Genomic DNA, 12191 nt, shown 5'->3' with positions numbered 1-12191 from the left:
AAAGCACATCAACCAAATACATCCATAAGCTCCCTTTTATATACCCCAGAGCCAAGTTGTTTTTTTTTTTTAAAGATTGTATAACAAGGTCCTTATGTGACCCTCAAATCCTAAAAATATTTATTTTCTGGTTCTTTCCAGAAAAAGTTTTCCTACCCCTTTTATTCTAAGCCAAAAATATTAACACATTTTAAGTAAATAAAGATATACCACTTTTTATGAATTATATAAAGAAATGAGGTAATAACTTTTCATTTTAAATTACTCCTCTAAATAATTCAGAATTGAATTATTCAAATGAAAAGCATGGCAATGAAAATATTAGAGGGTTCAGGAAGCTCCTGCAGATTTAAACCCTCAAATTTACAGTTGATACCAAGAGGCAACGTTTTATGGGATAAAATAAAGGTTAGTTTTAATTAAATAAAATAACTCAAAAAATAACTTTAAGGCTATTCCAAATGAATGATTTCTATCTTCACAGAATCAATCACCATTTCTATAGTCTCTTATTTATATATATTTTAACATAGATTGAGTTCATTATTCTTTGCTTAAGGAGAGAGTTTCAGAATTATATGGTAATTAAATACTTAAGGTTTGCAAGATACAAAACTGTCCCATATTAACTGGTTCATGTAAGAAACTCACTGAATCTGGGAAAGTTTTTCAAAACATACATTTCTCCATTAGATCCTCCCTTTTGTGATGCAAATTTTGTAGATGTGAGGTATGTCCTCTATATGTAATTTGGTAGACATTTCAGCAGCTTTTTTTTTTTTTTTTTTTGCTTTCTTCCCTCCTTTTCCCTCCTTATTGTTGTGAACAAACCACTCTGATATTTGATGGCTTGAAACAGCAATACAAGATGACTGACTACACACTAGTATGTTACATGGTCTATGAGTTGACTGGGCTTGGTTAGTTGGTTCTCACTTTTGATCTTTCACCCAATTGTGGTCAGATGGCTCATTAGGATATGGACATCTGAAGGCTTGGTTGGGTTGGACATCCAAGATGACTCACTTACATGGATGGCAGTTGATGCTTGTATTAACTAGGCGCTCATCTGGGACCATCAACTAGAACATGGTCTGTCCATGTGATTTGGGTTTCTCACAGTTCAGAAGGTTAGTTCAGAGAAGGGGCATTCAAGAGACCCAGGTGAAATCTTCGAGAGACTTAGCCTTGGAAGCTCAGAGTCTCACTTCTATAGCATTCTATTGTCAAGCAAATCACTAAGGCCACCTCAGTTTCATGGAGGGAGGGATAGGGTCTTATTTCTGGAGGTGAGGTGCAGCATGAGCAAGAAGGAATTGGTACCCCTTATTTTTGGAGTCTATCTATCTTCTTCTTCCCTGGTGGCTCAGATGGTAAAGAATCTGCCTGCAATGAAGGAGACCGGGGTTCAATCCCTGGGTCAGGAAGATACCCTGGAGAAGGGAATGGCTACCCATTCCAGTATCCTTGCCTGGAGAATTCCATGGACAGAGAAGCCAGGTGGGCTACAGTCCATGGGGTCACAAATAGTCAGACACAACTGAGCAACTAACACTTTCACTTCTTTTACCCAAAGCTACATGATACCTAGTCATCTAAGAAGCTCTTCCATTTTGAACCTATGGTGAATAAAAAGATGGTACTTTCTCTTTCTAATATCTCATTGACAAGGCATTGATTCTACTCATTGTTTCTAGAGGAAAGCTGAAAACTACACACTTGGATGTACTCTGACAGCCTTTTAAGTTGAGCTACATTTAGGGTACCCTAAATCACAGCAGATGGTGATTGCCGCCATGAAATTAAAAGACGCTTACTCCTTGGAAAGAAAGTTATGACCAACCTAGATAGCATATTCAAAAGCAGAGACATTACTTTGCCAACAAAGGTCCGTCCAGTCAAGGCTATGGTTTTCCCAGTGGTCATATATGGATATAAGAGTTGGACTGTGAAGAAAGCTGAGCACCAAAGAATTGATGCTTTTGAACTATGGTGTTGGAGAAGACTCTTGAGAATCCCCTGGACTGCAAGGAGATCCAACCAGTCCATTCTAAAGGAGATCAGCCCTGGGATTTCTTTGGAAGGAATGATGCTAAAGCTGAAACTCCAGTACTTTGGCCACCTCATGCGAAGAGTTGACTCATTGGAAAAGACTTCTGATGCTGGGAGGGATTGGGGGCAGGAGAAGAAGGGGATGGCAGAGGATGAGATGGCTGGATGGCATCACTGACTTGATGGACGTGAGTTTGAGTGAACTCTGGAAGTTGGTTATGGACAGGGAGGCCTGGTGTGCTGCGATTCATGGGGTTGCAAAGAGTCGGACACAACTGAGCGACTGAACTGAACTGAAGGTTGTAATAGTTTTATTTTTCTCTGGCATTTTCTTGTCAAGTAACTTAATGTCTTATGTAACCTCATCAACTATGGGGTATCTTAGAGTCTGGATAATATGATGTAGACTGTTTCCTTAGTTTTAAATTGATGTGATTCTGCAAATGCGTGTAGTACACACAGCACGGCAGTGTATTTACTGTAGAGGTTTCAGGGGTTTGTTTACACAATTGGATAAATGCAGTAATTGGACAAAGTGATTTATTATTTAGGGGCAGTCCTGAAAGCAACTGCTCTATTTAATGTGTCTTTTCATTTATTTAGTCTGGCTGTATATTTTCCTCTTAATGCTCTTTCATGTATGTCTTCCATCTCTTAATTGATATATATGTGAGAGATGCTTTCACCCAAATAGGAATAAGTCTTGCTGCTTGGGCTGATGCTTACCCAAAGTATATGATACCGAGTTAGGTAGGGGAGAAGATGGCCCACTTAGCACTTCACATTCATGGAGAGCCTTAAAGTTAAAACTGATATTTTCTCAAATGAAGTCATACTCATACTCAGAGAGAAACTCTGGCACAAATGAAAAAATAGTCATCATGTATCTTTAAACCTGAATTCATGATCTAATCACTCCCCAAACTTGTAGTACATTTTTTTTAACTTAAATAAATCCTTTGACTGTCATGTAAATTGCATCATTATATTATGATGCATTTCTTTGTATATATGTGTGTATATTAAAGCCATTGAATTTTTTTCAATGTAATCACATCCCATTGATCACAATTTTGGGAGTCTGTTTTGACCCTTCTTTATTTTGCTTCATATGTGGAATATCTCAGGAGCTGGGATCTCATGTTTCTCCCTCATCTGCATTTTCTGGGGGTCAGGAGGAGAGCATAAACGCTCTTCTGTTCCCCAACTGAGATAGCTCTCCTTAACTTTACATAAATAACATAGGAAAAATGTTTATCTTAGCAACAGATGCAAGAAATTCATTTATGGCAGAAGGCTACCTCTACTGAAAAAAGCCTTTGATGTGTGACTATAGTCTGAAACTCAGATTCAAACTGGCTTCCACATTTATACAACAGACAGAGGAGGACTTTCAATAATTTTGTGGAAAGAAGGAGGAATCCTCAGTTGAGCAGTGAATGTGGGGAAGCTTCAAGGACAAAGACGCCCCTCACACCTACTATATTGTTTCCTGTATAATTGCTGTTAAGACACTTGCCTCAGTAAATCCTATGTTGCCCCCAAATGCTTTTTGCAAGTGTTATATTTGAGAATCTCGGAAAGAAAGAATAGCATAATGCCTGAGTGTTTGAGCTACATCCAAGAATAATGCAATTGGCTGAGAGTGGGTTACCAAGCAGGGTCCCAGCAGGACAGAAAATGGACAGCTTGAGCTCCAAGCTGTTTCAGCAAGACCAGGGGGCTTGACAACAGGATGCAAGAGGTGGGACTCAACTGAATCTACAAGGCTTTCAATCATTGGGAGAGATAAAAGTGAAAGTTGCTCAGTCGTGTCTGACTCTTTGCAACCCTATGAACTATACAGTCCATGAAATTCTCCAGGCCAGAATACTGGAGTGGGTAGCTGTTCTCTTCTCCAGGGGATCTTCCCAACCCTGGGATCGAACCCAGGACTCCGGCATTGCAGGCAGATTCTTTATCATATGAACCACCAGGGAAGCCCATTGGGAAGGATACCTGGGCCTTATTTTTGTCCCATTAATGGCAGGAAGCCCATCCACACACTTCCTTATTGGGAAACACCATTAAGAGTGGGGTTAGAACTGGGTTTTGGTACCAGATAAGAGCACATAGTCTGGATCTTCAACATTGTAGCCATGTGATGTAGCCATGCCCAATTGGACAAATTCCTTAACTCTCATTGCCTGCTTCTCTCAAATTATAGTACATTAGAGTAATGACACTCAGCTTAATATGTTTCTCTGAGACTTCGGTGATACAAGGTGTAGAACATCCTGTCAGAGACCCGCACCCAGTAAGTACTTGATAAGCAATAGCTACCATTGTCATTAGTGATCATGTTACCACAACCGTAAGAGATGTTCAGACATCAGTTAAGGACATTATAGGGCAACTGTTTGCTTATAGAAGGAACATCGTGCTTCTGGCAGCTCCACATTTGCATGGAACTTGGCAGTAGTAATTCAGAGAAGAAATAGCTAAAGACATAGATGCAGAGTTGGCGGTTTTTCAGAACAGAGCTCTGAGGCTTGAAGACACAATGTCCTCTGGAATTAGAACACAGTCTCTGGATGGAAATTATATATTAAGACACCAGCTAGGGTACTTCCCTGATGGTTCAGTGGCTAAGACTCCATGGTCCCAATGCAGAGGTCCTGGGCTGGATCCCTGGTTGGGGAACTAGATCTCATGTAATGAAACTAAAGATTCCGCACCCTGCATGCTGCATGGAAAAGTGAAGATCCTGTGTGATGCAGTTAAGACCCAGGCCAACTAAATAAACAAACTTCATTTTTTTTAAAGACACCAATTAGTAGGGACCGGTATGGGGCAAGGATAAGTGGAGAAGGGCAGGGAAGGAAAAGGATGGAGTTCATGATATTAAGAGCTGAAAGAAACTACAGCCTAGAGAGTTCTTTAGTTCAGGTCTCTGAGAGTCAGACTCTCAGGTCAGGATTTGCATCCTCCCAGGAGGAACTGATTAAGATGAGGGGGGAGCAAGACAGGGGAAAAGGACGGGCAAAGCCAAACAAGAACACAGTGTTAGAAATCCCAGCCCCAGCCTGCCCAAAGGAAGTTCTGAAGCTACTTCTCTCGAGGTGAAGGAGGTGACTTCTGTTACTCAGCTTCTATCAGTCTTGGCATTTTCCAGCTCTCATTATACAGCAGTATAGAGAGCATCGGTTGGAGGCATGCACTGGAGCCAGAGCAGGATATATCCTTACTCATGGGCAATGTCTCCGCTTTTTAATATGCTGCCTAGGTTGGTCATAGTTTTTCTTCCAAGGAGAAAGCATCTTTTAATTTCATGGCTGCAGTCACTGTCCACAGTGATTTTGGAACTCAAAAATTAGTCTCTTGCTGTTTCCATTGTTTCCCCATCTATTTGCCATGAAGTGATGGGATTGGATGCTATGATCTTCATTTTTTGAATGTTGAGTTTTAAACCAGCTTTTTCACTTTCCTCTTTCAATTTCATCAAAAGACTCTTCAGTTCCTCTTCACTTTCTGCCATAAGGGTGGTGCCATCTGCATATCTGAGGTTATTGATATTTCTCCTGGAAATCTTGATTCCAGCTTGTGCTTTATCCAGCCAGGCAGTTCTCATAATGTACTCTCTATATATGTTAACATATATGTTAAATAAGTGACAATATACAGCCTTGATGTACTCCTTTCCCAATTTGGAACCAGTCCATTGTTCCATGTCTGGTTCTAACTGTTGCTTCTTGACCTGCATACAGGAGGCAGGTAAGGTGGTCTGGTATTCCCATCTCTTTAAGAATTTTTCACAGTTTATTGTGATCCACAGAGTCAAAAGCTTTGGCATAGTCAATAGGGTAGAAGTAGATGTTTTTCTGGAACTCTCTTACCTTTTCTATAATACAATATTTGGCAATTTGATCTCTGGTTCGTCTGTCTTTTCTAAAACCAGCTTGAACATCTGGAAGTTTGTGGTTCACTTACTGTTGAAGCCTGACTTGAAAAAGTTTGAGCATTACTTTGCTAGTGTGTGAGATGAGTGCAATTGTGTGGTAGTTTGAACATTTTTTGGCATTGCCTTTCTTTGGGATTGGAATGAATATGGACATTTTCCAGTCCTGTGGCCACTGCTGCATTTTTCAAATTTGCTGGCATATTGAGTGCAGCACTTTAACAGCATCATCTTTCAGGACTTAAAATAACTCAGCTGATAGAAGTAACTGCTGTGACTTTGAAATGTCTCTTTCTACACATTTCATTCTGATTATATTTTAAAAGACTTTTGATCAAGTATTAATTGTATATGTAGGTTTTTTTATAATAAATTGTTGACAATTATGTGTATTAGAAAAACCTACAAAATAAAAAAAATTAAAAAAAAAAGAAATAACTCAGCTGGAATTCCATGACCTCCACTAGCTTTGTTCCTAGTGATGCTTCCTAAGGCCCTCTTTACTTCAGATTCCAGGATGTCTGTCTCTAGGTGAGTGATCACACCATCATGGTTATCTGGGTCATTAAGATCTTTTTTTATATAGTTCTGTGTATTCTTGCCACCTCTTCTTAATATCTTCTGCCTCTGTTAGGTCCATACAATCTCTGTCCTTTATTGTGCCCATCTTTGCATGAAATGTTCCCTTGGTATCTCTAATTTTCTTGAAGAGATCTCTAGTCTTTTCCATTCTCTTGTTTTCCTCTATTTCTTTGCATTGATCACTGAGGAAGGCTTTCTTATTTCTCCTTGCTCTTCTTTGTAACTCTACATTCAAATGGGTATATCTTTCCTTTTCTCCTTTGCCTTTAGCTTCTTTTCTCAGCTATTTATGAGGCTTTCTCAGACAACCATTTTGCTTTTCTTTTTTGGGGGATGGTGGTACAAAACCAAACCACTTCAGTATTCTTGCCTTGAGAACCCCATGAGCAGTATGAAAAGGCAAAAAGATATGACACTGAAAGATGAACTCCCTAGGTGGTAGGTGCCCAATATGCTACTGGAGAAGACTGGAGAAATAACTCCAGAAAGAATGACTCCAGATGGAGCCAAAGTGAAAACAGTGCCCAGTTGTGGACGTGACTGGTGATGGAAGTAATGTTCAGTGCTCTAAAGAACAATATTATGTAGGAACCTGGAATGTTAGGTCCATGAATCAAGGTAAATTAGAAGTGGTCAAACAGGAGATGGCAAGAGTGAACATTGACATTTTAGGTACCAGTGAACTAAAATGGACTGGAATGGGCAAATTTAACTCAGATGACCATTATATATACTACTGTGGGCAAGAATCCCTTAGAAGAAATGGAGGAGCCCTCATAGTCAACAAAAGAGTCTGAAATGCAGTACTTAAGTTCCTTTCCAGGCAAACCATTCAATATCACAGTAATCCAAGTTTATGCCCCAACCACCAATGCTGAAGCTGAAGTTGAATGGTTCTATGATGATCTGCAAGACCTTCTAGAAATAATACCAAAAAAAAGATGTCCTTTCATCATAGGGAAGTGGAATGCAAAAGTAGGAAGTCAAGAGATACCTGGAGTAGCAGGCAAATTTGGCCTTGGAGTACAAAAAGAAGCAGGATAAAGCCTAACAGAGTTTTGCCAAGAGAACGCACTGGTCATAGCAAACACCCTCTTGTAACAACACAAGAGACAACTCTACACATGGACAGCACTAGATGGTCAGTATCAAAATGAGATTGATTACATTCTTTGTGGCTGAAGATGGAGAAGCTCTATACAGTCAGCAAAATCAAAACCAGGAGCTGGCTGTGGCTCAGATCATGAACTCCTATTGTCAAATTCAGACTTAAATTGAAGAATGTTGGGAAAACCACTAGACCATTCAGGTATGACCTAAATTAAATTCCTTACAATAATACAGTGGAAGTGACAAATAGATTCAAGGGATTAGATCTGATAGAGTGCCTAAAGAATTACAGACAGAGGTTCATGACATTGTATAGGAGGCAGTGATCAAGATCATCCCCAAGAAAAAGAAATGCAAAAAGGAAAAATTGTTGTAAGTTGTTAGTCAACACTTTAATGAAATTGTATATAATTTCTTAAACTTTCCCTTCCAGGGAGTAAATTCCAAAGTTTTGTGGATAGAAGCAAAGACAGTGCTTTGAGGGATTTTCTTGGTTAATTTCTCTTCCTTATCTAAAAATTCCTGGACATGTTTAATAATGTCCTTGATCTGATTTAGTAAAGTGACTTTAATGGCAAGTAGGCTCACTTCTCTTCTAAACCCTGCTGGTTATTAGGAAACAATAGGGAAATAGTCTATGAATCACTGTAAAGTTCCACACCATGACAACGGAGAGAGAGGTAGTGTATCAGTCAATGTTTAGCACAGGATTTGTTGCTGTGATTACTCCTCTGAGTTCCATTGAGGCTCCTATAATGACTGTTATGACAAGCTAAATCTGTCTTCCATCCATTACCAAATAGAACTATTTCATTGTATACTGGGAGGAGGATAAACTTGTAAGCGGTGATGGAATAACCAAAGATGGGTGGTTGGACTTAACTCTTACCATGACACATTTGCCTCCAAGTCAAATTCCAGAGGAACTTGACTGTAGACAGGGTCCTGTTCAGTCATGTCAAGAATAGAAGAGACGTTTACTGCCCCATCGGCTTCTGCATTACTTCTAACTGATGTGCACGGTTAACACACCTCCTGGTCCTAGGGGTGTATTCAGGGCTGTGTGCATGTGAGTGTGTATGAAAGGGTTGTCATAGTTTGGGTTTCCCCAGAAGCAGACCCTAAAGCACAGTCATGAGAACCAGCAGCTTTTTTGGAAAGTGACCCAGGAAGCACTGGAAGGGAGTGAGGGAAGGAAAGGGAGTGTCACTGAACAGGTCATCCCTGTGGTCCCTAGAGCTCAAAGTTGATGGAAAAGTTAGGTAGTGTAGAGCCAGTGTAGAGCATGCAGCCCAGGGAAAACCTCACCAGCGCACCAGGAACATCCCTCTATATCCAGGCCATTTCAAGCCTGCATTTACCTGTCTTCTTGGGAGACATGTGTTTTTGAAAACCTGTGATTAGTTGATAAGTCAGAACAAACAAGATAGGTGTAATTACCTGGTTTTTCCTTGACTTTCTGACACCAGACATTAAGAGGAGTCTCTCTGTGACTCAAAACATAGAAACATGAGAGGTCTTACTAACTGCCACCCTCTGTCTTTACAATGTCTTCAATGTTTTCTTTTTGTCAATAGAACTACAGCAGCCGTTTTGATATTTCTGGGTTGATAGGCTTACAGTGACTCTTCTAGAGAAGACTCAGCTTTGAAAAGCTTTAGACATCTTTGTAGCTGTGCCCAACCAAAGAAGAGATATGGGAAAACAAGGCATTTCCATAATCTCTCCAAATTCCATTTCTTTATCTTCTATCATTGATGAATGAATCCAGGGAGACAATCTAAGGAACCCCAAGCAGTAAGAGTAAGGACATTAAATCGACTGCAATACCTTTACTTTATGGCAATTTGAAGGACTTAATGTGATAAAATGAACCCTAGACTGGTGTTTCAGTTCAGTTCAGTTGCTCAGTCATGTCTGACTCTTCACGACCCCATGAATCACAGCATTCCAGGCCTCCCTGTCCATCACCAACTCCCGGAGTTCACTCAAACTCATGTCCATCGAGTCGGTGATGCCATCCAGCCATCTCATCCTCTGTCATCCCCTTCTCCTCCTGCCCCCAATCCCTCCCAGCATGAGGATCTTTTCCAATGAGTCAACTCTTCGCATCAGGTGGCCAAAGTATCGGAGTTTCAGCCTCAGTATCAGTCCTTCCAATGAATACTCAGGACTGATCTCCTTTAGGATGCACTGGTTGGATCTCCTTGCAGTCCAAGGGACTCTCAAGAGTCTTCTCCAACACCACAGTTCAAAAGCATCAATTCTTCAGCGCTCAGCTTTCTTCACAGTCCAACTCTCACTTCCATACATGACCACTGGAAAAACCATAGCCTTGACTAGATGGACCTTTGTTGGCAAAGTAATATCTCATCTAGAAAACTCATTTTTGAGGCTATGACTGGGTCATCCTGAAAAATAACCATGGTTGACTCTTCACCTATTTTGGTCTCAATTTTAGCATGTAAATGAGGAGAATCTTGAATTATATGATCTCTACTTTGGCCAAAAATTCAGCAAATTGATTTGTTTCTCTTTCTCTTACATTTTTTTTTCAGAAGGAAAGATAACACTTTCATTTTTTTATACCTTTCCCCCCATTACCTAAACAATTTCACAACTTAGAGAACATTTGGAAAATATAGAAAAGGAGAAAAAGATAATGCTTATCTTCTCCATTCTATTTCAGTGTCTCTTTCATTTTCTCTCATGAGAACTATTTTTATGTAATCAAAATTACGATGTATATAGGCTTTTGTATTTTTATACAGCTTGGAGGAAATGAAAACATCAGAAAGGAAGGTGATAGCTCTTTCAAATACTTAAAATATTACCACGTGGAAGAGATGACAGACTTGTTCTGTGCAAACTCAAAGTATCAATTAGAAGAGGGAACAACATCCATTTGGCTTATTACAGGGAAAAAGTTTCCTTTTCTTGCCCCTGCCAGATTAATGGTACTGGATGGGCATGCAGAAGGGAAGAACCAGAGGTGTGAGCTGAAAGCGATGTCACTCCATTTGGGGGAAAGTACAATTCTAAGGTTTTATAATTTAAAGCCTCTTTCTGATACTTCACTTTGGCACTTTCCATCTTTGTATGTAGTTTTCATTATATTATTCCATCAACATAGCAGCCATTTGGTCATATCCACATTTGTGGCTTGATGTTATTACTAATGAATACCTCTTCCAAGGATGATGCAGATTATAAAAACCTTTAGATCTCCATAGCTGTGCCCAAGGCAGAGGAGACATATAGAAAAACAGAACAATTTCATTAACTCTCCAAATTCCATTTCTTTAGTTTCTATTCTCAGCTACCTTAAATTGTACCAACTTTGCCTTGTACATTTCTCCTAATTGGCTTATTTCACTCCCTTTTCATATTTTTTTTTAAAATTATATTTCAGACTCCTAAGGTTCTGTTGGATTAATCACTGATGTTTAGGCTCATGTTTGCTATGAGAAATACGAGTGGCAAATGTAGCAAGGAATGGAATGTTATATCTATTAAACCTTGCTTGTAAAAGCAATTTTGAATTCTTGAGATATGGGTATAAACTAGAACTCTAATTCTTACAAGCTTTTCTCCAAACTTTTTTTCCTCCACTTCCTTTTTTTTTTTTTTTCCACTTTACTGCTGTTCTTAAAAATACTTTTTAGTGTGCGTGGGAGTTAAATTGGTCATCAACTGGAAGTTAACTCAGTTCTGCTTGAGGAACCATCCAGAAGGGGATATTTGGGTATTCAACATCCTTTTAAGATGAGAGAAACATATGCAGGAAGAATTAAATCCTGTAGGCATATCATTGCAGAAGACATTTAGCTAAAACATTTTTCTACCAAATTGCCTTCTGAAGGTTTTATTGAGATTTACAACTGAGAGACTTTAGAAAGAAGGTAGAGAAAGGTGGAAACTCAGGCATGATCTGGAATAGAAATGCTTCAGTAGGAGACCCATTTTTTACCAGATGTCTGGTGCTTTAATCTTCTCTCTATTGCAGCAATCATTACTTAGAAGTGTCCTACTTCTGCTGCTTTCAGCTAAAGTTTCATCTATTTGTTTTATTTCATATGCTCTTCTTTAAAAAGCTTTTTTTGATGTAGATCATTTTTTTTAAAGTCTTTATTGAATTTGTTACAATATTACTTCTGTTTTATGTTTTGGTTTTTGGCTGTGAGGCATATGGGATCTTAATTCCCTGACCCGAGATCGAACCCACATTCCTTCATTGGAAGCACAGAGTCTTAACCTTTAGGCCACCAGGGAAGTCCCTCATATGCTGTTAAAATAAGACCTCTAACAATAGGAAACAAAGACATGAACCCCACTCAGCTCAGGTCTCCGAAAGATTATAGGCTTTTGCTAAAGTCATACAAACATTAACAGTAGGAATGAGATTCCTTTCCAGGTCTTCTGCTGGTCATTTCTTTTGATTGTTTCTTGTGCATTAGCGTATGGGTGATTACAGGTATAATTCATCTGCTTATTTTTAAATACATTTATT

The sequence above is a fragment of the Bubalus kerabau genome, chromosome 13 (genome assembly GCF_029407905.1).
Source record: "Bubalus kerabau isolate K-KA32 ecotype Philippines breed swamp buffalo chromosome 13, PCC_UOA_SB_1v2, whole genome shotgun sequence".
NCBI classification, from domain to species: domain Eukaryota; kingdom Metazoa; phylum Chordata; class Mammalia; order Artiodactyla; family Bovidae; genus Bubalus; species Bubalus kerabau.
Note: the sequence above shows the minus strand (reverse complement) of the source record.